Source organism: Bufo gargarizans, chromosome 1 (genome assembly GCF_014858855.1).
Source record: "Bufo gargarizans isolate SCDJY-AF-19 chromosome 1, ASM1485885v1, whole genome shotgun sequence".
Taxonomy (NCBI): domain Eukaryota; kingdom Metazoa; phylum Chordata; class Amphibia; order Anura; family Bufonidae; genus Bufo; species Bufo gargarizans.
Window position 1 is genome coordinate 139,967,391 of NC_058080.1, and position 26,164 is coordinate 139,993,554.

Here is a 26,164-nt window from a genome sequence, read left to right on the forward strand (position 1 = left end):
TTAAGTATGAACCTAAATGCACTCTAATCTTTACAGGTGAGCCTACTGTTCAGTGTTTCTGTACTTTTTGCACAACTTACTATTCTCTAACAAGGAGCTTAACAGCTAAATTTACAACAGCTGTTTGATCCATGAATTGCCAAATAAATTTCCTGATTCAATTAGAATTGGTATTTAACCAGTCATCCTCACCATGCTGTTCACATTTTGACATCATGAGATCAAGATGACACCTAACAAATCAACAGTACCTCGCCGTGGCAAGGCTTCAAGCAGGATGTACTCAGACAGAAGTGGCCACTGGGCTTAGAGTATCATGAGCAGGTTGCAACAGAGATACTGGAAGTCACAGAAAGGCATATAAGTGGACGTTCTTTTGGCCAAATCCCACACTGATGACAGCTTCATTGTGAACAATGCCCTGCAGAACTGGATGATAAATGCCACACAACTCCAGGCACATTTAACCCCTTCCCGACCTTTTACGTACAGTTCCCGCAATTTGACGTAATAGTACGTCATAGTGATCGCGGGGGCATCGGAGCAGTGCGCGCGCGATCACTGCAGGGGCCCGGCAGTCCGTGGTAGCCAGGCCCCTGCTGTATCCGCTGGCATCGCTTTAAAAGCTGATGCCAGCAAATTAACCCCTTCTATGCCGCAGTCCGCGCTGACCGCGACATAGAAGAGGTTTGTGTCGGGTGAGGGAGAGCATCGAGTCCCCGCGCTGCTGTGGCGGGGACCCGGTGTGACACAAGGCAGCCCGATGCCGTGCAGAGGCTGCCCAATGCCTTGCACGGCATCAGGAACTGCCTTCTATGGGAGCCGAGGAGATCCGGCCTCAGGCTAGGGTCTCCTAGGCAACCTGTCAGTGTATGACTTAGTGTCATACACTAACAGGCAAGGCATTACAATACAGATGTAATGCATTGCAGAGGGGATCAGACCCCCAAAAGTGAATGTCAGAAATAAAGTAAAAAAAGCACACATATTAGGTATTGCCGCGTCCGTAATGACCGGCTCTATAAATATATCACATGATCCACCCTGGCCGATAAACACCATAAAAAATAAATAAAATAAAGACTGTAAAAAAAAAAAAAGCTATTTTTGTCACCCTACATCACAAAAAGTGTAACACCAAGCGATCAAAAAGGCGTATGCCCCCCAAAATGGTATCAATAAAAGTCACCTCATCCCGCAAAAAATGAGCCCCTACCTAAGTCAATCGCCCAAAAAAAAAACAACAATATGGCTCCCAGAACATGGAGACACTAAAACATCATTTTTTTTGTGTGTCAAAACAGCTATTATTGTGCTAAAGTGAAAAAAAATTAAAAAAGCATACATATTAGGTATAGCCACATCCGTAACAAACAGCTCTGTAAAAATATCACATGACCTAACCACTCAAGTGAACACCGTAAAAAAAAAAAAAGCCATTTGTCACCTTACATCACAAAAAGTGCAACACCAAGCAATCAAAAAGGCGTATTACCCCCAAAATGGTATCAATAAAAGTCACCTCATCCTGCAAAAAATTTGACCCTACCTGAGAGAATCCATCAAAAAATAAAAAAAAGCTATGGCTCCCAGACTGAGACACTAAAATATGATTATTTTTTGCTTCCAAACTGCTATTATTGTGCTAGATTGAAAAAAAATTGTATACATATTAGGTATCGCCACGTCCGTAACAAACAGCTCTATAAAAATATCACATGACCTAACCACTCAGTTGAACACCGTAAAAAATAAAAAAAATTGTCACATTACATCACAAAAATTGCAACAGCAAGTGATCAAAAAAGCGTATGCCCCACAAAATAGTACAAGTCACCTCATCCCGCAAAAAATTTTACCCTACCTGAGAGAAGCCATCAAAAAAAATAAAAAAAAGCTATGGCTCTCAGACTATGAGACACTAAAATATGATAATTTTTTGCTTCAAAACTGCTATTATTGTGCTAAAGTGAAAAAAATAAAAAAACTATATTAGGTATTGCCACATGCGTAACGATCTGCTCTATAAAAAAAGTCACATGACCTAATCCCTTGGTTAAACGCTGTAAATATAAAAATGGTGCCAAAACATCCATTTTTTTTTACCTTGCCTCACAAAAAACTTAATATAGAGCAATAAAAAAAATCTTATGTACACAAAAATAGTACCAATAAAACTGGCACCTTATCCCGTAGTTTCCAAAATGTGGTCACTTTTTTGAGTTTCTACTGTAAGGGTGCATCAGGGGGGCTTTAAATGGGACATGGCATCTAAAAATCAGTTCAGCTAAATTTGCCTTCCAAAAATCAAATGGTGTTCCTTTCCTTCTGCGCCCTGCCGTGTGCCCGTACAGCTGTTTACGATCAAATGTGGGGAGTTTTCTGTAAACTGCAGAATCAGGGCAATATTAAGTTTTATTTGGCTGTTAACCCTTGCTTTGCTACTGGAAAAAAATGGATTAAAATTTAAAATCTGCCAAAAAAGTCCAATTCTTAAATTTCTTCTCCATTTTCCATCAATTCTTGTTTTGTATACCTTGAGGGGTGTAGTTTCTAAAATGGGGTCATTTTTGGGTGGTTTATATTATGTAAGCCTCACAAAGTGACTTCAGACCTGAACTGGTCCTTAAAAAGTGGGTTTTGCTTCCATACTTCGACGCCTTCTAACGTCCCCAAAAAATTAAATTTCATTTTCAAAATGATCCAAACATGAAGTAGACATATGGGGAATGTAAAGTAATTACTATTTCTTGAGGTATTACTATTATAAAAGTAGAGAAAGATGATAATTACTCTTACCGGTAATTGGATTTTCCGTATAGCCTCCACAACGGCACTTCAGCAGGAGGGAACCCCGCCCCCAGGGACAGGAAACGACGTAGAAAGCAGAAGAATAAATGCCTCCTCCCCATTACCTTCTCCAGTAAATACCAAAGGAACCAGGATGATGCTGAAGAAGTAACCTTTTATTTGTAGGGAGATATAAATCAAGTTATAACAGACAAAATATGCAAGAAATTTATGGGTGGGAAAAAACCCAGTGCCGTTGTGGAGGCTATACGGAAAATCCAATTACCGGTAAGAGTAATTATCATCTTTTCCGTACGCCTCCCACAACGGCACTTCAGCAGGAGGAATAACAAAGGAATCCATTAGGGGCGGACTCCCGCCGACAGGACTTTACGTCCAAACGACAAATCCGAGTTGGACTGAACGTCCAACCTATAATGGTTAAAAAAGGTGGAAGGAATAGCCCACGTAGCGGCCTGGCAGATCTGTGACAAGGAGGCGGAGGCAGATTCTGCCCAGGAGGTGGAGATTGCTCTGGTTGAATGGGCCTTAAGGCCCCCTGGAGGAGTAAGACCCTTAACTGTATAGGCCATTGCAATGGTCATTCTTATCCAAAGGGCTATAGTAATTTTTGAAGCCGCCTGCCCCCTATTTTGGCCTGCATACTGGACCAGAAGACGGTCGGATTTTCGTAGTCCTTTGGTGGCTTCCAGGTAGCCCAGAATACATCTTCGTACATCTAGATGGTGAAAGCGTCTTTCCCCTGAAGACCTAGCCCCTGCGCAGAAGGAAGGTAAGGAGATCTCTTGTTGGCAGTGGAATTTAGAAAAAACTTTCGGTAAGAAGGAGGGCTCATGTCTCAGTACAATCCTATCATCAAGGATGGTTAGATATGGAGGCCTGCATGATAGAGCGTGGATCTCCCCCACCCTTCTGGCTGAAGTGATAGCTATGAGAAAAGCGGACTTAAAGGATAGCAACCTGAGGGGGATTGACTCAAGAGGTTCAAAGGGATGGTCCATAAGGACAGAAAGGACCAAATTAAGGTCCCAAGGTGGAACCGTGGACCTAACAACTGGGTGAAGTCTGCTGGCTCCCTTTATGAAACTCTTGACCACATCCAAATCCGCTAGTCTCATATCCAGGAAGGCACTAAGGGCTGAAATTTGGACTTTAATAGTACTGACACGAAGACCTTTTCCCAGCCCTTTCTGAAGGAAGTCCAGGATTACCCTCATATCTGGGGGAAGAGTGGGATTCCAGGATTCCTTGGCAAAAGAAAGGAAGGCTTTCCAAGTTCTCCAGTAGATGTTGGAAGTTACTTGTTTTCTGCTAGAGAGCAATGTGGAAATCACTGCATTCAAGAAGCCCTTGGACTTTAAAATGGAACGCTCAAATTCCAAGCTGTCAATTTTAGTTGGCTGACTGCCGGATGCCAGGCTGGGCCCTGATGGAGAAGGTCTGGAGACAGAGGAAGGGTCCAGAAGTCCCCCTTGGAGAGGTTCAGAAGGAGGGAGAACCAGGGCCTTTTGGGCCAGTATGGAGCCACTAGGATGACATGGGCTCGTTCCTCTATTATCTTTGCCAGAACCTTTGGTATCAGCTGGAAAGGAGGGAACGCATATAGCAGCCCCAAAGGCCATGGACCCGCTAAGGCATCCACTCTCACCGGATGGTCCCTCGCCGAAAGGGAATAGAAAAGGTCCACCTGTTTGTTCTTCTGGGAAGCGAAGAGGTCTACTCTTGGGACTCCCCATCTGCTGCAGATGTTCTGGAACACTGCTCTTTTGAGGCTCCATTCCCCTGGCCAAATTCTCTTCCTGCTCAGGAAGTCCGCTAGCGTGTTCTCGTCCCCCTTTAGATGGACCGCGGTTATGGACTGAATGTTTGCCTCTGCCCAAGAAAAGATCCGAGATGCTATCCGACAAAGGGAACTGCTTCTTGTGCCCCCCTGCTTGTTGAGATATACCACTGTGGTGGAGTTGTCGGAGAGGACTTTTACATTTTGTCCGCGGATGATTGAAGCCAGGGATTTTAGGGCCAGAAATACAGTCAGAAGTTCTTTGGCGCTTGAAGAAAGGGGAAGGGTCTCTGCGTCCCAGGATCCCTGCAACAACTGACCCTGACAATGGGCTCCCCAGCCTCCCCCGCTTGCGTCTGTTGTTACTACAATTTGATTGAAGAGTCTCCAAGGGACCCCCTTGACTAGGTTTCTCTCGTTCAGCCACCACTGCAAGGAGAGTCTGACCCCTGGAGGTAGGGTAACTCTTCCTTCTAGGGAGAAGACGCTTTTGTTCCACTTTTTTAGTAGGAATTCCTGAAGAGGTCTCCCGTGAGCCTGGGCCCATCTCACCGCAGGAATCGTTGATGTCATGAGTCCCAGAATCTTCATAATCCTCCGGAACGTGACTTTCGTCTGGCTTGAAAAGACAGAAATTCTTAACCTGATGTCCCGGACTTTTTGTTCTGGAAGAAAAGAGGTCATTTGGGTGGAATCCAGAAGAATACCCAAAAAGATCATCTTTTGGCTGGGTGATAGATTTGATTTCTCTAGATTTAGTTTCCAACCCAGCGACGTTAAGGTCTCTAGGACGAACTTCACCTGTAGCTGCAGTTGAGTCGGGGAGGCTGCTGTAATGAGAAAATCGTCCAAATAGGGTATGAAGCTTATCCCCTTCTGGTGAAAAAAGGCTGAAATTTCTGCAATGATCTTTGTGAACACTCTGGGTGCAGAGGCCAGGCCAAAGGGTAACACCTGAAACTGGAGATGGAGAAGACGCTCCCCCTGAAAAATGGTGAAACTAAGATATTTTTGATGTTTCTGATGAATTGGAACATGGTAATATGCGTCCGCCAGGTCGAGCGTTACCATGGAGCAGCCCTGGGTTAAAAGGTTCACTGTAGATTTTACTGTCTCCACCTTGAACCTTTTGTATCTTATGTATTTGTTGAGGCCTTTTAGATTGATAATTGCTCTGAAAGAGCCATTGGGTTTTCTTATGAGAAAAATTGGGGAATAGAATCCCCTTCTTTCCTGGTCTGCTGGAACTGGAACTACTGCTCTTTTTTCTAACAAAAGGACAATCTGAGACTCTAAAAGATTGTGATCCGATTTTAACCTTTTGTTCAAAATAAATCTGTCTGGAGGGAGAGTGCAAAATTCCAGCTGGTATCCCTGATGGATTACATCTAGGACCCAGGCTGAATTTGAGATTTTTTCCCAAGCCGGGACAAACTCCTTCAATCTCCCCCCCACCGGACTGCTGGCGTCATTGGGAGGACTGTTTTGTGGATTTATCCTGATTAAAGAGGAAATTTCTACCTCTCCCTTTTGAGGACTGCCAAGAGCTAGAGGGATCCTTCTTCCTACGGTCCTGTCTACCCTTTCTTTGGGGGCGAAAGGAACGACGCTGTTGGAAGAACCTGGACTCTGGTGGAAACCCCTTTTTTCTATCAGAGGCCTTTTCCAAAATGTCATCTAAGACAGAACCGAAAAGACGATCTCCCTCACAAGGGATACTGCAGAGTTTATTTTTAGAAGCAGTATCACCTGACCAAGAGCGTAACCAAATTGATCGCCTTGCCGTATTAGAAAGAGCCGCTGACCTAGCTGATAACTTTACCAGGTCGGCAGAAGCATCTGCCAGAAAATTAGAGGCCTGTTTCAAAATCGGCAAGGAGGCCAGGAGATCCTCTCTGGGGGTGTCAGAGACCAGGTGTTCCTCCAGCTGGGAGAGCCAGAGAGACAGGGATCTAGCAGTATAGGTAGCAGCTATGCTAGGTCTCAACATGGCGGTATTGGATTCCCAAGCCTTTTTAAGTACGGATTCACATTTTTTATCCATAGTGTCCTTCAATAAGCCGACGTCTTCAAAGGGTAAGGCTGCCCTTTTAGAAATTCGGGCAACAGGGGCGTCAACCCTTGGAGTTTTATCCCAAAGAGCCGAATCTTCCTCGCTAAAGGGATATTTTCTTTTAAAGATTTTTGAAGTACCAGCCCTTTTTTCTGGGTCCTTCCATTCATCCCGTATAAGCTTATGGATCCTGTCATGGATCGGGAATACTCTCCTCTTCCTATCACCCAGCCCTTTGAAGATCTGATCCTGGACTGACTGTGACTGTCTAGTTTCTTCGATATTAAGAGTTAACCTTATCGCTTTCAAGAGGGCGTCAGAGTCCTCTACTGAGCATAACGGACCACTGATCTCTTCATCAGAGGAGGATCCTGAGTCAGACGAATCGTTAACATCGTCGTCCTCCATATCCCATTCTATCTGGGGCTCCGAAACCACCTTAGAGGTGGAGGGTTTCTGGGAAAAAGATGCCATTTTTGATTCCACTGCTGAGCTCACTTCCTCTCTTATAATGGATCGTAAATTCTCCACAAGAGAAGGGGAATCCTCGATCATTATTTTGTCCGTACATTTTTGGCAGATAGGTTTTTTACTATGTGCTGCCAGATGTTTTTTGCAAATAGCACATTTTTTCTTGTGCAGATTCCCCACTCCTTCCAGATTCTCTATTCTGAAAAAAAAACAAAAAAAGGGGCAAGGGCTCCCTTTTATTATAGGGGAAGGAGTGGGGCAACCGTCACCAGGATAAACCCTCAGGTGAAGAGAAATATAAAATCACTCCAGAGGAGGAGGCTTACCGGACTGGGGGCCTTAGGGGCATCAGAAGGCTTCTCCTGCTGCAGAGACATGCTGAGGGATCCCACTGCTGCTCTGCTGGAGACACTGAGCGGCGTTTTCTTCATTTCCCGCCGCTATTTGAATAATTTCCGGGTCACATGTCCAGGTCTCGCGAGATCCCGGCCCAGAGATCTCGCGCGCCTTCCGGCCCTGCAAGTGGCTACCTCCTGAGACGGTGCACCGTCCGGGGCTGCCTAAAGTAAGGACTTACGCCGAAAGCAAGCGGAGGGAGCCGTATCTCGCCCCCAGCGTCCGCTGCTCTGCCTCAGCCCTCCTGCCGAGCAGGGAATACTTACCGCAGGCTGGGCGCATGAAACTTCGGCAGGAGAGAACCTGCCCGCTTTCCACTCATCCCAAGGGACAGGAAACGACTGGAGAAGGCATTTATTCTTCTGCTTTCTACGTCGTTTCCTGTCCCTGGGGGCGGGGTTCCCTCCTGCTGAAGTGCCGTTGTGGGAGGCGTACGGAAAATTGAAATTTTCTAATGTTTCAAGATTTTTGGTAAACTTGATATTTAGGAATAAAAATGTATTTAATTTTTTTACCACGGTCATGAAGTACAATATGTGACGAGAAAATCTCAGAATGGCCTGTATAAGTAAAAAGCGTTTTAAAGTTATCACCACATAAAGGGACATCAGATTTGCAAAAAAAATGGCCTGGGCAGGAAGGTGAAACCAGGCCCAGCGTTGAAGGGGTTAAGGGAGGTGAGAGGCACCCAAGTGTCACGTCAGAACCTTCAAAACCATTTACATCAGCATGCTAGACAAACTGCACAGGTATCATCGTCTTGGGTCCAGGGAGCATCTACACCAGACGAGGGACCAGTGGGCCTCAGTGCCGTCGATGGATTCATGCTGAGCAGAAATGGCCACCAACAATATTGGAGACATCAAGGAGAGTGCTATGCATCAGCCACTGTTTGCCTTTGGTGCTGTCACAAGTGCGTCTAGTCAGTACAGAACTGCCTTGTGCCTCTGCATGAATACATGCCAATTTCAACTTCATGGACAACAATGCTCCAGCTTAGGGAACAGCTGCTGGAGACTAGGGTACCTCAAATGGATTGGCCTGCACATTCTCCAGACCTGAATCCCGCTAAAAACCTATGGGATCAGCTGAGTTACTGTGTAGAGGCTCATAACTCTTTACCCCAGAACCTCAATGGCCACCCTTCAAAAGTGGGATGCTATGCCACACCAGACAATAAGTAGACCTGTGAACCGCATGAGACATTGTCAAACTGTAATCTTCTCAAGGTCACATGACAAGTTAGTCTTTTTTGTGGGGGTATACCCATAGTTGGCTTTTGTCAATAAATAGTGCGAGATGAGGAAACCACCATCAAATGCTTCTACTTAAAAACCCTACTTTTATGATACATCACCACTTAGCATGAACTTTACATTTTCCCATGTCACCTGAAAGCCAAATCACCCTAACTTTGTGATTAGTGTATACATCTTCGAACCCCCTTTAAGAACATGTATTCTGTAACCTATTTTGCTTGCTTTCCCTTATTCAAGCAAAAACTGCTATAGAGATTTTTATTTATTTTAGACCCATATGTAGACTATCCATAGTGAAAGTCTCACATGACCACTGATACAATATGCTCACATTTCCACCATCGCTGCTTTATAGAATGGGGCAGTAAGTGGAGAGCCATCTCATTTCACAACAGCTCCATTAGATAATGGAGGCAGATAAGGCAGGGCAAAGCATGGCACCGGTGTTACTTTGGTTTCTTTGAGAGGGGGCTAGACTCCACTTCCTGGAAACTTAAGTTACACTCTTGACTAAGAATTACACAGCTGATGGGTCTAAACAGTATCACAGATCCCAATGACCCAAAATAACCTTCATATTACCTAAACTAGTCTTAAACTCTAGTCCTCAGGGCCCACCTGCCACCTACAACTCAATTCACCTTAGGATGTTGGCCATTTTAGGCTTGGTATTAAAGATATGAAATCATGTCAGTTTAATTCTGTTGAGAGGGAGTATATCTACTTATTTAATAGATAGTACGTTAATAGTATATTAGAACTAGAAGAAAACTGTCCACAGAAAAGCATTAAATGGATTCTGCACTTTGTTTAAACTGATGATCTATCCTCTGGATAGATCAGCAGGGGACCGACACTTGGGGCCTCCACCAATCAGCTGTTAGAGGGCAGTGGTGCTTGAGCAGCTCCATGGCCTTCTCAGTTTACTGCCAGCCCAGTGACATCACAACTAGTATCAACTTGCCTGGGTAGGGCAAAGCTCCATTCAAGTGAACAGAGCTTAGCCATGCCCAGGCCAGTTGATACAAGTCATGTCACTGAGCCAGCAGTAAACCGTGAGAAGGCCACAGCACTGCTGCCTTCTCAAAAAGCTGATAAGCAGGGGTCCTGGGTGTCATACCCCTGCCAGTCAAAAGCCGATGATCTAGACAGAGGATAGATCAGTTTAAACAAAGTGCAGAACCCAGTTAAGCCTTTAGACATGCAGATGAATTCCTATTGCCAAGAGTTCAAATGAGTGCCCCTTGGAGATGATCTGGCAGTGCAATACTGCCAATTATCCAATGAACAATCAAATGCTCATTTAAGTCAGGAAATTGGTATCCTTCAGCAGGTTTAAAATCAATAGACAGCAAATCGTGTTGTGCAATTAAATCAATCTACTGCTGGCAAACAATGATCCAGTTTTAAGACTAGCAATGGCATTAGCCATACTGGAGGAGACTGCTGCATGTAATAGCAGTGGTCTCCTCTGCTGCCAAGCAGGAAATTGCCAGGAAGGAACGCTTCCTTCCGACAATTGAATACATGACTTGCAGGTGTAATCAGCCTCACCTCAATGGCACATGGTGCTCTAATTGAGTCATTCATCCCCTTCTCTATATGGTCAGTGAATTGACGGCAAAAGTCAAAACCAAGGCAGTTTGCCATGGTAGGATGCCAAACAGGAAGTTCCCCAGAATCTTCATATTGATGGCCTTTCCTCAGAATAGGTCAATATAACATTGTCAGGGGGACAATCTTATGGCACTTAAGCAAGCCTCTTCCTAGGCCAGGGATGTCATGATCATTTACATGGCTACATGTAGTAAAGTTGAGGCACACCGTTTTCAGTGTTGCAATTTCAAGGATTTATTCATTCAAATCATATGCATATTTAGTGCATATGAACAGTATTCTTAGACGGATGTGTCGGTCACACAGGACCTTCAACTGCGGTCACATTTTTATCTGTTCGGTATGGAGGCATGTGGGGCGCTGGACCATTAACAGTCTAGGCACAGCTCTGTGCCATGGAAACGAATGGAGCGTAGCTGATAGCAAGCACAGCCATTTAATGCATCAATATGAAAATCCCCAAGAACCCCTTTGAGGAGCAGAGACAGGAAACACTGACGATGTAATGTAAGGTCACCGTCCATTTAAGGTTTACCCCATTTTGGTCTTGTATGATCAGTAACCAGTCAAAATGTTAAAGACAGGACAAATTGCTTATCACAAGTTTGAGACAGAAACACTCCAAGCATCAATAACTGCAAACAGCCTTTTTTTATTATGTTCTTTATTAGTGTCAGTTAAAAGGATACAAAAACATTTTTTGCCAGTTGCAATATGAATATATAGCAGTACAATGGCACATAAAGCAAGAGCATTTGGTCCACGAACACAAAACAATGGTTCAAACACTTCACATAGCTAAGAATGCTTGATCTAGCATGATTATATCAAATTACTAAACCTTTCTATTAAGAGTTGTCCCAGAGGTGCATAGAATTTCCCTCCAAGCACACCACAGGTCGTGTAGGAATTTTACCAGTAGGTTGTGAAGTGCAGAAGACTGGGCTACACAGGGACAGTCCACTTAAACTAAAGCCTATGCAGGTTGGAAACAAGGCATGAACTGGTACAATTCTGTGCTGCCCAAGAGGGTATCAAATGGATTCTGCTCCAAAACAACTTTAATATGAAGCATTAACACTGTAGTATATATTAGGGAAGATTTACCATTGCAAGAGTTTTGGTGCATGCGATACACCACATTTAAGGGTTTTAGACACTTTCTGCCTTGGTTGCTTAGAGGAAAGTGAATGTGGCCATTTTCCATAGCCAAGTCTTCCTGCACTCCCAACAGTCACCAGGATACTGGAGAGGACACCAAGGTAAAGAATGCCCCGCACATTACAAGCACAATAAGGCAGTTACTGTTAAATCACAAGTGACCTTTAGCTTATTGGATGAAATTATAGCTTACTGCAGAATTCTCAGATAATACCAATTAAAAGTTAAGGGAATCAGTCACTCATGTGCTTAGAGGGCAGCATACAAGTTTTATATCACAACCTTATTCTGCCCTCAGGGCAAAGAAGGTGGCCAATTCCCTTTAAAGAGGTTTTCCAGTATTTAGATACTGAACCTATCAGGATAGGTCATCAATATCAGATTAGTGGGGCCAAACATCAGGCACTCCCACCGACTAGCTATTCAATGCAATGGCTGAAGCTGCAAGCACAAGGTGCTGTCAACTGGTGGCCATGCTGTGGTACTGCAGCTCAGCTGTCAGTCCAATGAATGGGAGCAGAGTTGTAGTGCAATGGTCAGTTGACAGCCATTCTGACAAAATAGGCAAGTACGGGAAAACCCCTTTAATTCTACACTATACAAAAGCAATTAGTTGAAATTCTTAACTCTGCCTCTGGGTCATTGAGACTTTCCCATAGGGAGTAATGGAATTAACCATTTGTGAGCTTGCATATTGCAGTTTAAGCCTGACCTAAAGTGCGTCTGAACCTTACTAAACACATTAACACCAAATCAGTCAAGACTCCAGGAATGTTGGCATTCCCAAAAATACTGCCTTGGAAGGAATGGGTACCTCTATGGTTCAGATTCTTTTTCGGACCATTTTACCTAGAGTGGGAGAGAAGAAAAGCAAAAAACACAGCACCTAATAATTACAGCACTTAAAGAATAACACTGATTAAAAGGTATAATGGAGCCAAACCCACTCTAGAAACTTCTCACCTGACATGGATTCAACTCCGCAAGTCAGGCTGATAACTGTCTAGGAATGGAAACATATGCTTTAAAATAATCAAATATAGATGTAACTAAATTGTGCACACCATATAAAAAAACTGTACCACACATTTTACCAAGGGCTCCAGTAGACAGGTGTAAGGAGGGCATCCACAGGAGTAGTCCACTGATTCACATGATGCATCAGTATGTCGAGTTAAAAGGTCTTGAATACAGCTGGCCTTATGGGTAGCAAGACTGCAGACTGTAAGCCATAACAGAAGGTGGACTTTAGCTTGTAGGTTATTCTCAAGATTCCTGGAAGAAATAATAGTTTTACACACAGGAAACATCACATTTGTATTACTTGTGAGGTTTACAGTGAACTGTTGCTCCAGACAGGATACAAAGTAAAAACATTTTTACCTTGAGTTTTAGAGAGCTTTATTATACCCCCCTGTGTTGGCCACTTAAAGAATAGGTCTTAAAGTGGGCAAAGCTAAAAAGGGGACACCTTTGGACAAAACACACTAGTTAAAAGTTACTTACATTTAAATCAGGCATGTCCAAACTGCAGCCCTCCAGCTGTTGCAAAACTACTCCCCAGCATGCCCTAATGGCTGTAAGCTATCCAGGCATGCTGGGAGTAGTAGTTTTGCAACAGCTGGAGGGCTGCAGTTTGGACATGCCCGATTTAAATAAAAGCAGATGGTAAAGCACTGTATATAGCAGTTCTCAGTCTTCATATGTCATAATAGCTGCACTGTTATGTGTACAACTCACTGAAATATTGTCTACACATTTATGTTCATTGTGGAAGTGAGGGCACTAAAATGAAAAATGCACATTAAGGGAATCTCATGATTATGATCTGAATTTTGTCAGGGGTTGTCCCATTGCAACCACCAGGAAGCATGCATCGGTCTGACCACTTGGGTCCCCGGTGATCAGACAACCAAGCCCAAACCTGTGAAAGGGGAATAAGTTAGTGGGACAACCCCTTTAACAAATCTTGGACATCTCACTGGTTGTGAGCACCAACCATCCTTGAGATCGGTGGCCCAGTGTCAAGGCTGTACTAGTGAACTTCTGTAGCTGTATGGGTCTGTTCCATAAAAGTCGAGTAAGCAGAATCCATACCAAATTTAGTGGACTAAATGATAAATCAGTAAAAATCTATTTGGCTGCACCCTGTCCTTCGCTCTGGAGGCTGTATATAGTGTGCAGAAAGCAAGTACAATATCACTCAGCAATATTAAATTACCACTGACCCACATGCCTACCCTCTACAGCACCTATGCAAAGTGCAACATCCCTGCAGTCACCATTTTAAGCTTACCTACCAGAGGCCTGCTAGCACAAAGTAGGGGACAAATTGAAGGATCACACTGCCTACAATGTGTGATGTGTTAACATGGAAACTCATTTGGTTTTGATTTAATTGCCAACTTGCTTCATGTTGGATGCATTAGGAAGAGATTATCCTAGAGTACAGCAGTATGGAGCAGACACCATGAAGATGCAAATAGGATTGTGTGAGCCCTGCATAAAGCAGATCATGTCTGGAACACAATGACAATACACACCTGTGTCTTTCAGCATGATGTGGAGATTGGGGTACACTGGAGCATTTACTGAGCCACCACCGGTTTCTGGGCACTAGCCTGCTCTTTGTCTTCAGCCGTTTGGGAATTGGACCACTCTCGATACACACGAGATACTGTTGCACGCGAGTAGCCGAGCAGCTTAGCAGCCTCCGCTACACTCTTGCCTGAAAGAATCGTGCCAATTATCATGCCACGTTCAAACTCATTCAACTCTTTCATTTTCCCCATTTTGAAGCACTGACTACTGGCGCACACAAACCAGTCTTCCTTAAAAAGGTTGTGGTGGACGTTGCACTTCAAAGCCACTGGAATAGCAAGGATTTCCAAAAGAATTCCTATAAAAAAAAGAAAAAATAAAAGTTGAAATACAGAAGAGCATGTTTAGTGTATAGTCTGCAGACGCTGAACCAGCAGAGAGTGTACACAGTAATAAGGCATCAATTGGGTACTGAACATTGACTGCAAGTCCCCCAACTGCATGGACGTGCATACATGTAGCCACATCTATGAAGTCAGAACATCTGCTGAGAACACCTTCTCTATTCACTCTTCAGCTATATGCTATGACAAGTAGCTGCATCACCAGGTGGGCTGGGGGACCAGAGAAAGGACCGACATCTCAGACTTTTGTAAGTATGCCATGATAGCAAAGTGGGAATACCCCTTAAAGGAAGCCTGTCAGGTCTGCATTAGGCAAGGGAGAACAGTACAAACCGCTGCAGCACCCAGGACAACTGTCAGCCAGAGTTATGGACTGCGATAGGCTGCAGTGGTCACACATCCACCACTGACAGTTGGCGACGATGCAGAGGCGAGCTGAAGTGCTGGGCCAGGAGCCACAGACCAAATCCAGCAGTGGGGGGGGGGGACCAGGTGCAGTGCAGGCCTGCCACTTCTGGAAGGTCTAATGTCTTAGATCACCCCTTTAAAGGGAACCTGTCACCAGGATTTTGGGTATAGAGCTGAGGACATGGGCTACTTAGATTGCCACTTGCACATCTGCAATACCCAGTCCCCATAGCTCTGTGTGCTTTTATTGTGTAAAAAACGATTTGATACATATGAAAATGAACCTTAGATGAGTCCCTGTCGCCGAGACGAGTCTAGTGTGAAGGAGCCTAGCACCGCATCCTCAGAATATCCTCCTTGCTCTGACATCACAAAGCTAGAGCGCCGTAATCTCACGATGCGAGAGATAGCACATGCGCAGTGTCCCTTCCCTGTGCTAGCATCAGTCTCAGGGAACAAACTGCACATGCACTCTCACGAATGCTCTAGCTTTCTTACATCAGGGAGCAAGGAGATTTGGAGGATGCGGGCAGTGCTGGGCTCATCTCAGGGACAGGACTCATCTAAGGTTAATTTGCATATGTATCAAAATTTTAGACAATAAATGCACACAGCTATGGGGACTGGATATTGTGGATGTGCTAGCGGCCATCTAGCAACCCATGTCCTCAGCTCTATTCACAAAATCCCAGTGACAGGTTTCTTTTAAGAGGTAGCAAAGATCAGCTCCCTCTCCGAACAGCTGATCTGCAGGGTGCCTGGAGTCAGACCTCCAGGGATGAGATATTTATGACCTATCCTGAGGATGAATCATCAATACTGTACACCACTAAGTCTCCATCCACCAGCATGGATCAGGAGTTCTGTCACAGCAGGGTTTGCCACAAATTTGAGAAAAAAGGCATCATGTGATAAGAAAATCTGGGTTCTGCTTGGATTTAAAGGGGATATCCAAAGAAAAAAAATAACCCCCAATGCCCAGGCCCCTCAGCTTTTACTTACCTGTGTCACTTCTGATCCCTGCACGGCCACCACTGCATCTCCCCGTCACACATTAAAACATCCAACAGGGAGGTGGGGGGCCCTCATCAGTGCAGCCAACAGCAGCCTGACAGGGATGAGCATCCCTAGAGTCACCCATGATGCTAAAAATGCTCGCTGTCTCCGCCTGCCCACACCTGTTTTGATCTGTGCAACAATCATGCAGCGGGGGGGAATTAGAAGCAACAGTTGCCAGGGAGAGGTGCAAGTACAACTTAAGGTGCCCAGGCATTGGTGGGCATTATAGGCGTTGGATTACCCCTTTAAAGTCGACAAACCACATTTCTCATTAGGAGTCCATCCTTGTGGTAAACACATCACAGATCCACAAAGTATGGATGCAGATCCTTCATTTTTTTTTCTCAGCCCTACTGATTTCAATGGGTCTGGACTGCATTTTGTGGGCATTCTTGCAGAACAGAGACTGATGTGGAAATCAGTCAGTGTGACAGGGTCCTATACTTGACTGTAGAACGCAGACCACAAGTTACATATGGTCAGGTGCAGGATACCTTAGGACCCATGCACAGGACCAACAATTTTGCAGACAGCAAGCCACAGACAGCTGTGTACACGCTGCATCACAGTGAGGACACCATCTTAAAGGGTCCACAACCAGTGTCTTGCTGCCAGAGACAGGACATGTCCCAGCCAGAGTGGATACACAGAAGGGCTTCTGTGCACTTCCAGGTACATGCTACAGAAAGTAAGACATGTCCCACCTTTAGCAATAACTGATGGCTTTTAGACCCATTGAAATTCAGGGGTGACCACAAGTCTCCATGTTTTTCAGACCCACAGCAAGAGGGGCAGCCATGCACATTGGAGGACAATACTACAGCTACATTGTTAACATGCCCTGCATCAGAATGCACGGGAGCGCCCTCTAGAGGGCGGCCGGCGAAGAAGCTGTACCTCACGACAGGATACAGGGAGGAGGGGGGAGCTCCACACTGTGTTTTAGAGAGAACGTGCTCTGCCCCCCTGTGTTGACACTGCAGGGCACGACAGCTCTGAGTGGGCAATGAAGGGGCGGTTCAGCCAGCGAGCAAGACAATACCAGGCTGGGTCACGTGACAAAGACCCCCGCCAGACAGCGCTAATAAACGCTGCACTACCGCAGGGTATGACGAGGATGTACCGTCACCCAGAGCACCATAAAAACGGCCGTTACTAACGCCTATATAGAACTCCCGGCACACGGTGCAGACCGCTCACCAGCACCCTGTACACCCAAGCCCGCTCCTCACACCACCACTCACCAGCAACCAAGCCGAGACACAGAGGAAGAGGAGGGTCCGGCTACAAGCTAATAAAGAAGACGAACTCTCGCGAGAGTCATCAAATAACGCGACGTTACAGGACATCATGTGACAGCTGCTCGTTGTGCCGCACGTCATACGGACTACATTTCCCGGCATGCCTCACCGCTGGTTCCATTGTAATGGATGGTGGGAACTGTAGTCAGCAGTAGTATGTAGCCCTGAATGGTAAATAGTAGGGGTTCTTCTGTTTGTTTCTGTCTGTCTGTGGCCTTGCACCCCAAGGTGCTGTCAGTTGGTTGTCAGGCAATCTTGCAAAATTCGAGTGGTTGTCAATCTACAAGAGTGAATTCAGTCTGGGAGTGACAACTAGTGGTGAGTGCCTGAGCATCTATTAGCATTCATTGTGGACAACATAGCCCAACCTGCTGGACTGTTTTGTCTGGTAAAATACCAGGCTCCTTCACAAAAACCTGATGAATCCCATTATAGTCAGTGGGGTCCGTAGGGCGATGTTTGTTACCGTCATTTGATGGCTCCTGTTCTGCCGTTATTTCTTTTCTACTTGTACGACAAAACAACGGAAAATGAAGAGCTGGTGTAAACTCGCTTGAAGAAAAAGGCTTTGTCCACTTTCATTATTGGCTTCTATTCTTAAAGGGGCTGTCCACATAGTTTTCAACTGTCGAGAAGGGACATCAAGGAGGTTCAAAACAGGGGAACAAAAAACAGCGTGAATACAGCATCATGCAAATTTTTTTCCTTATGCCCGACCACTTTTAAATAGAGCACAGCCTAAACCTGTGGCAGATGAATTATAAATAGTATATATGACCGCCTTTACCACAACCCAAAAATACAAATTAGGGTCCATTCACACGTCCGCAATTTCATTCCGCATTTTGCGGAACGGAATTGCGGACCCATTCAGGCATTTAGGACCCTATGAGAATGCCAGCAATGTGCGGTCCGCAAAATGCGGAACACACATCGCCGATGTCCGTGTTTTGCGGATCCAGATCCGTGGATCTGCAAAACACACACGGACGTGTGAATGGACCCTTACACACCTGATCCCCTAACCGATTAAGTATCACACCAGACTCCCTATAGAAAGACACCAGACCAGACTCCCGTCTTATACAAAGCCTGGGCTAGAGCCCCCTAGATATTCATCCCAAGCCAGAACCCCTTTATACAGACCCCATATCAGTACCCCCCATTTATAAACCCCTCAATTTTGTTTTCATTCCTCAGACAATAACCCCCCCTTGTTTACAGACTGCAAACTAAATTCCTCCTGGTTTTCAGACTGCAGATCAGACCTCTCCTTATTCACAGGTTGCATACCAGGCCTCTCCTTTTTTTGAGACTGCAGACCAAACCCCTAGTTTACAAACCAGACTCCTCCTTGTTCACAGGCTGTAGACTAGACCTCTCCTTGTTTTCACACTGCAAACCAAACTCCTCCTTGTTTACAAACCAGACCCCTCCTTATTTACAGACCACAGACCAGACCCCTCCTTATTTACAGACCAGACCCCTCATTATTTACAGACCAGAAACCAGACTCCTCCTTATTTACAGACCACAGACCAGACCCCTCCTTATTTACAGACCACAGACCAGACTCCTCCTTTTCTACAGACCACAGACAAGACCCCTTCTTATTTACAGACCACAGACCAGACCCCCTCGTATTTACAGACCGAACCGCTTCTTATATACAGACCGTAGACCAGACCCCTCCTTATTTACAGACCAGAGCTCTCCTTATTTACAGACTGCCGACTAGACCTTGCCTTTACAGACCCCTCCTTATTTACATACTGCAGACCAGACCCCTCCTTATTTACAGACCGCAGACCAGACTCCTCATTGTTCATAGGCTGCTGACCATATCCCCAGTTTACAGACCCGTCCCGTCCCCAAATCTGTGCCAGGCCCTTAAAGGGGTTGTTCGGGTTCAGAGCTGAACCCGGACATACCTCCATTTTCACCCAGACTTGAGCATATAGATCCTGACTTGAGCGTAGGAGCAGTTCATGCTCCGATGCCCTCCTTTGCCCTGCGCTAAATGCGCAAGGCAATAGCATTGTGAAGAGTTCCGGTGACGTACCAGGCTCTCCATGGGGCTGCCAGGAAGCCCGATGACGTCACCGGCACTGATAGGTGGGCTTTAGTCCTGCCCTAGACAATAAAACGGTTAGGGCAGCGCTAAAGCACGCCCATCAGAGCTGGTGACGTCGCCGAACACACTGCCGAGCGGAAGCTTCCACCCGGCAGTGTGTTATTGTAAACAAAAGAGCCCGTACCCTGCGCGATCTAGCGCAGGGCAAGGGAGCACATCGGAGCATGGGCAGGGGTGCTGCCTGGGTGAAAATAAGGGTATGTCCGGGTTCAGATTGTGGACAATATCCAGCTCACCTGCTGCCTCTATCCCTTGGATCGACTTCCCTGATGCACGGAAACCTTGGTAAGACCGTGAACTTTTAGGAATGAAAAGATGAATCCAGCATCGAATCTTGTGGATTCCTTTATTTAATGTAGTACAGATCCATACAGTGACAGCATCACCTCAGTGGTCCAAGTTTCAGCTCTGAACCCGGACAACCCCTTTAACTACCCCAAAATATTCAACCACTCATCCTTCCTTCAAGTGCTCCTCCACTATATGTCATGAGCATAGTAACATAGTAACATAGTCTATAAGGCTGAAAAAAGACAATTGTCCATCCAGTTCGGCCTGTTCTCCTGCAAGTTGATCCAGAGGAAGGCAAAAAAAAAGGTAGAAACCAATTTTCTCTACTTTAGGGGAAAAAAAATTCTTCCAACTTCAATCAGGCAATCAGAATAACTCCCTGGATCAACGATCGTGCTCCAGACAGAAAAAAAACCCATCAAGGAGCCATTGGCTCCTAATCTAAAAAGTTTAAGAGCCAAATGAAGTTTTTTAGTCGTCAAATTTTTGTTGTAACATAAGGGTCAGAAGCAGGGTTTTCTTTAGCCTCTTGGCTATTAGTTTTTCCATTCATAAACCTCCACATTGAGCTCCCAGCAGCAGATATAAGCCTGCAGGGCATGCTGGAACTTCTGGTGTGACATCACCTGGGCACATGGTCTTTGCTCAGCAGAGGCTCCGTTCTCTCCATGCTGTCCCTGGCACTTCATGAGCAATCGGCAGTGCGCGCGTGCTCCCCTGTTCCATGAATGGCAGTTAAATTATCGTGCGTATTCATACGCATTATACATTTTTTAGGGAGAAAGACTGCCTGTACAGGTGTCCATGACGCTTGTACAGTCGTTATTGCGACTAGGGATGAGCGAATCGACTTTGGATGAAATATCCGAAGTCGATTCGCATAAAACTTCGTTCCTAAATTGCAACCTCTCCTGCACAGCCGTGAGAGGAGCAGCCAATGGTACGGCAGCACGCTGATACTGACCAATCAGCAGCCTCCTCACTAATAGAGCTCTGTACTGTACGGAGCTGTGTGTCTGCTGGATGCAAGACCTTTCTTCTTAAAGCGGCAGAGCAGCGGAAGGTCTAGGCGCAAATGGCGACAAGACTACAAAGTCTTGTCACCATTTTGCAATTCTAAGTCGCATTGGCGACCATTTTTGTCGCCATCTGGAGCCCTGAACGACCCATGTCTAGTAGCCATAACCTCTAATATTATTACACTCCAGAAATACATCCAGGCCCCTCTTGAACTCTTTTAGCGAGCACATTAGCAATTTACATAGAAAGCACCATACCTGCAATAAAGTGCACATAAATCTTCACATATTGCACACCATATCGATATACATATTAGAACAGTGGTGTCCAACCAGGGCCGCGCGTAAAGTGATATAAATCCTGCGAGCCAGAACCAGGTGGCTTTGCCAGAACACATGCAAATGTTCAAAATGAAATATTCTAGTTAACGTACCGTTAGAAAGAAAGGAATCATAAACCAAAAATAATTTCTGCACTCACCATTTGATGTCATTTTATTAATGTGTAACCACTTTTGGAATGTTTGGCTCAAAATTTGTCACGTTGATTCTCAGTACAGAATGCAGATGATTGTCGCGCCCGTATTGTGGCCTGCAGACAACGGGTCCGCAATATACGGGCAGCGGCCGTGGGCACACTGTATCACAGATGCAGATCCATTCACTTAAATGGGTCCTCAATCCGGGAGGTGCGGTTCAGAACGGAGGCACGAATCGAAAGCCCACAGAAGCACTTACGGAGTGCTTCAGTGGGTCTTTTGTCCGTGCCTCCGCAGTGCAAAAAAGAAGTGCATGCACTACTTCTTTGCGGTGCGGATTGCTGACCCCATTCAAGTGAATAGGTCCGCGTCCTCAGACGTGCATTAGAGACTGGAATTTGAGTTCCACAGCACGGGCAAGGCCGGCACGCAGTCGTGTACATGAGGCCTAAGGCAGACCTTTTTTGCCTTCTTGTGTACAACTTCCTCACTTGCCATTTGAATTAACCCTGCTGAAAAACTGAAAACTTTAGTTTTCTTCTGCAGCCATGGGAGTTGCTGTCTCAACCGTTGTCTGAATCTTTTCTTCAGAGTTGTAAAGTGGAGATAAACTATTCATTTTCTTATCAGGGCTTGGTTGAAGATTTTGGAAAGGAATACACCTTGGAATGAAGTCATTGGTTTCCATGGTATGCTTGGCTGATATGAGCACTCACTAAAAGGGGTAAACATTCCGGGCATAGATGCCAGTCAGCTGCATATTCTTACCGCAGTCACTTCATAAAAAGAACAATAAAAAAAACATTGATCGGTAACCAACCTGTCTGGCAAATAATCATTTGTCTTTCCTATTCCTAATTTGGTTGATGGAATTTCAGAGGGAAATCAGTTTGAAATACATAGTAACAGGAAAGTCTCGTGAATATTGGATTTCTAGGCATCCTCCATCTCAGCCAGCGGACGAATTCTCGTCTGTATTCAGCGCAGGCGCAGTGAATGTCTGACCGCTCCCTGCACAGACATCTCCACTGCGCCTGTGCCGATTACGTCAGAGTGCTCCGAGGAACAGATGGCGCAGGCGCAGTGGAGATGCCGGCGCAGGGAGCGTTCAGATAGTCACTGCTCCTGCGCCGAATACAGACGCACACGGCGCAGGCGCGAGAATTCGGCCGATAAATGAGATGGAGGATGGCATTCTAGAGGAGATGGGCGGGCTTGACGGACGAGCGGGGCGGCATACAGTGTGAGTAGACCGAGCCTCTAGGTGCTGAAAAGATGCCCCCATAGCACCTAGAGGCTCATTAGCATATCAATAAAAGTTCGTTTTTAGTGAAACGGATCCACACAAAGGTCTGAAAATAGCATTGTTAGGTAGATCAGACACTAGCAGATCGCTAGTGTCTGAGAGCTAATTAGGTCCAAATGAGGTGGTAGAAACCCTTTAAAAGTTCTGGTACTTATAAGTTGTCTACATACAGTGCATTTGGAAAGTCTTCAGACCCTTTTATGTTTTTAAGATTTTGTTATGTTGCAGCTTTCTCCTAAAATTAAAATGTTCAAATTTGTATCCATCAATCTGAACTCAATACCCCATAATGAGTAAAAGCAGAATGTTCAGAATCTTCACAGTTGTATTGTAAAGGAAAAACTAAAATCTTTCATCGAATAAGTATTCGGACCTTTTACTCAGTACTTAGTTGAAGCACCTGTTGGCAGCGATTACAGCCTCCAGTCTTCTTGTGTATGATTCCACATGGTTTCCAGAACTGAATTTGGGGATTTTCTGCAATTCTTTTCTGCAGATCCTCTCAAGCTGTGTCAGGTTGGATGGGGACCGTTGGTGGACTGTTCAGCCATTTTTAGTTCTCTCCAGAGATGTTCGATTAGGTTCAAGTCAGGGCTCTGTCTGGGCCTCTCAAGGACATTCAAAGAGTTGTCCCTAAGCCAATGCTGTGTTGTCTTGGCTGTGTGCTTAGGATCACTGTCTTGTTGGAAGGTAAATCTTCAGCCCAATTTGAGGTCCAGAGTACTGTGGATCAGGTTTTCATTAAAAATATCTTTGGTCTATTTAGCTTTCCGTTAACCCTGACCAGTCTCCCTGTCCCTGCCGCCGAAAAACTCCTCATAGCATGATGTTGCCACCACCATGCTTCACTGTAGGGATGGTATTGGGCAGTGCCTGGTTTCCTCCAAACATGAAACTTAGAATTGAGGCCAAAAAGTTCAATCTTAGTTTCATCAAACCCTCAAAAGGGCTAAATGGAGAAAAAGACGCTCATAGAAAAAGTGTGTATAGACTGCACATTTCAGAGTGAGTTGATTATGCTTACCTTCATGTGTTGGCCTAGATTAGGCACAACACTAATGTAAAGCCTATCAGTCATGGTAGTCGGTGTTGTTGCTGTCTTCTAGGTCTTCACTGCATAGGGGGCCACCCCTCAGGAGGAAAGGAACTTGGAGAGGATTGGTGGACCTTCAAATCCATCCATAGGGTGATATCTCTTGGAGGAAAACAAGACCAAAGCAGCTAAAGTGGTAGTTTCTTTAACCTCTAAGATACTATGCATTTTGGACTGCAAGGACTCCTTTTTTCAAGTCTAGAAAGTAGTTTAAAATAGGCCACTGTATACCCTGATATACAGACACAAAAATAAATACAGATAATAATCTGACTGGGAAAACCGGATTAAGGCTGTATTCACACGTCCGCAATGTGTTTTGCGGATACATGGAGACACGGATCCGCAAAACACGGAAAGCGGCAATGTGCTTTCCGCATTTTGCGGACCGCACATTGCCGACATAATAGAATATGCCTGTTCTTGTCCGCAATTGCGGACAAGAATAGGACATGTTCTATTTTTTTGCGGAAACTGAAGCAGGGATGCGGAAGTGCGGATCCGCAAATGTGGATGCGGACAGCACATTCCGTCCCCATAGAGAATGAATGGGTCCGCACCCTTTCCGCAAAATTGCGGAAAGGATGCAGACCCATTTTGCGGACGTGTGAATGGAGCCTTAAATGTAGACACTTTGTTGCCAACTTCATAAAATTTGATAGATAATACGGGTTTAAAAAAAATATATAAATAAAATAAATATGCTATATCAAAGCTAGATAAATTCATAATACTTTAAAATGATATAAATAAGTTGTAACAAATCAGTCATATCGAACTTATGGAAATTCATAGTACTGATAAAAACAATAAAGGGCAAGCAGTGACATTAACAGGGTTTTCCGGGACCCCCACCGTTCCGCTGTTTGAGAAGGCACCAATGCTCCTGTTAGTGCCGCTGTCTTCTTACAGCTTACCAAGCACAGCGCTGTACATTGTATAGCGTCTGGGCTTGGTATTCCAGCTCTGCCCCATTCTCTTGAATGGGGTTGAGCTGCTCTTAGGTCACGCGACACACGAATGTGTTGTCACTCGGCCTAAGGCTGAAATCAGGCTGTGGTGCCCACAGAAGCACCGCTGCCTTCTTAAACAGCTGAACGGTGCTGGTCCCAGGTGTTGTACCCCCCCCCACTGATCAGATATTGATGACCTTTCCTGAAGATAGGTCATGAGTATACAAATCCCAGAAAACCCCTTTAAATTAAAAACATGGTGTCAATTACCATTGGGTAAAAATCTGGATATTCAAAATGAAACCGTATAAGGTTACACTAGCGATTTTGCTGGATCTGGCAGGGTTATGAATGGATCCGGTTGTATTATCTTTAACATAACGAAGACGGATCCGTCATGAACTCTATTGAAAGTCAATGGGTGTTAGCCCAGCGGTCCGTGCGGCACCGCTGCCCCTATCCGTGGGCACTGGCGCCGGGCTCCCTCTTTTTCCTCCTGCCGCCATACTGACAAACGCAGGCAGCAGGTAGCTTAACTATCTGTTTTCCATGCCAGAGTTTCCTTCCTGCAGGAGACTTGCGTTAGTGTGTCTCTCTTCACCTATGAGGCCACACATACATGCCCTCTGTCTCACCAGCCTATGGCTGGATTTCAGCAGGTATTTAAAGGCGCTTCCTACTACAGGAAGCCTGAGCAACCTCATGGTTCTAGCTTGTCTATCTCCAAGTGCTAAGGTGTCTCTCTTGTCTGCTTCACTGTGTACTGGACCTTGCTTATTGAACACAGACTTTGCCGCCTGCCTCTGACCTCGGATCTCGTTTATGGACTTTGTTTGCTTACCGCCTGCCTCTGACCTTGGACTTTGCTTACTGACTCCGATTGATTCCCCTTGGTGCTTACACTGAGTACTCTGACCCCCTGATCAGCTGCCACTGACTCGGGGACTGCTCTGGAGTACAAGAGGATATAAGAGGAAGCAAGTAGCGTGGAGACGGTACTAGATGTAGGGGAGGCAAACCATCTTTCATCGGGTCACAATGTGGTAAATTTAACAGACATTGTTCTGGACAGTGACTGCCTCTCATTACTGTCCAAAGGTCTTAATTATGGACGGGTGTCTGAGTTTAAGGCGGTGAATTTTGAAGTGGACATGTTTAGAGCTATAAGGAAATTAAACTTGCATAAACATTTTCAAACGTATACGCATACTACAGAACATGTCCAAACAACACAATCTGCATCTGTAGGTCCATTGGGCTTTCATTTGAGACATGGGGTGGAAGAGCAGGATAGACAGATTGTTCTCACACTGTTAGACCTGCATAACAGTGGGGATTCTGAGATGCAGGAACACACGCAAGAATCAGAGTCCTTTACACAAGGGATCAACTCCACGTTTACTCCCCCCTTGTCGGCTGGAGGTAGTTTGGATCTATTTTTCAAGTAAGTCTTGAAGGAAACCAAGACATTGATATACCCACAGATTCAGTCTAACCTTAGTGCGGGTGAGCACAAGGCTTCGGATTGGCTTGAGAAGTGTAAAGAGATCATAATCAAACCAGCCGACAAGGGGGGCAATGTGGTAGTTATGTATAAGGCATGCTATATGCAAGAGGCCAATAGACAA

General features: G+C 45.3%; 1 long non-coding RNA gene and 2 other non-coding genes across 4 annotated transcripts; all 3 read right to left on the bottom strand.

The window, feature by feature from the left end:
- Positions 1–11,156: 11,156 nt before the first annotated feature.
- LOC122941658 lies at positions 11,157–17,260 on the bottom strand. Of its 2 annotated transcripts, none has more exons than XR_006390478.1 (3): positions 17,205–17,260; positions 14,092–14,447; positions 11,157–12,823 (listed from the first exon to the last, which is right to left on the bottom strand). It is a non-coding gene; the product is annotated as an uncharacterized LOC122941658 (long non-coding RNA). The 2 variants fall into 2 exon arrangements; XR_006390477.1 differs by lacking the exon at positions 17,205–17,260 and adding an exon at positions 15,904–15,924.
- On the bottom strand, positions 12,890–13,002 carry LOC122925301. Its single transcript, XR_006387610.1, has one exon. It is a non-coding gene; the product is annotated as a small nucleolar RNA SNORA26 (small nucleolar RNA).
- LOC122925302 lies at positions 16,850–16,967 on the bottom strand. Its single transcript, XR_006387611.1, has one exon. It is a non-coding gene; the product is annotated as a small nucleolar RNA SNORA26 (small nucleolar RNA).
- Positions 17,261–26,164: the final 8,904 nt, after the last annotated feature.